Raw genomic sequence first — 663 nt, forward strand, 5'->3', positions numbered from 1 at the left:
CCACGAAGAGAACCTGGGGATGATGTCCACGTTGGCGTTTTGTTTTTCTGTTGTCGTTTTTAAAGACTTGTTTTGTTCTACTTGTAGAGAGTCAGCGCACCTGTGGGGATGTTTGTTTGTTTTTTTATCGGGGAGCACGTGATGTGAATGAAAGAAGATGGGTGTAGGTCTGTGTTTGCCAGGGGAAAATCTAGGCTTCTTGCCACGTGGCGAATGATATAGTAGGCTTATGTTGAAGCTGTCAGCCTGTTTTTCTCTCTCTCTCTCTCTCTCTCTCTCTCTCTCTCTCTCTCTCTCTCTCTCTCTCTCTCTCTCTCTGTCCGTCCTTCTGTCTGTCTGTCTGTCTGTCTGTCTGTCTCTCTCTCTCTCTCTCTCTCTCTCTCTCTCTCTCTTTCTCTCTCTCTCTTAATCCTTGAATAAACACGTTTTGAGTTCTGGGTTCTCTCTCTCTCTTCTGATGGTCAAAGTCGAACACGACTATCATACAACTCTTCATGACAGTGTCTGTCTTCTTGATTTTTTTGATTTTTTTTTTTAACGCTGAATAATCTATCCCCCAACTCCCCTTTGAAATGAACCTTGTGTTTCTTCAATAAAACTTCTTCATCATCATCATCATCATCATCATCATCATCATCATCATCATCATCATCTGTGTGTGTG

Source organism: Babylonia areolata, chromosome 11 (assembly GCF_041734735.1).
Source record: "Babylonia areolata isolate BAREFJ2019XMU chromosome 11, ASM4173473v1, whole genome shotgun sequence".
NCBI classification, from domain to species: Eukaryota; Metazoa; Mollusca; class Gastropoda; order Neogastropoda; family Buccinidae; genus Babylonia; species Babylonia areolata.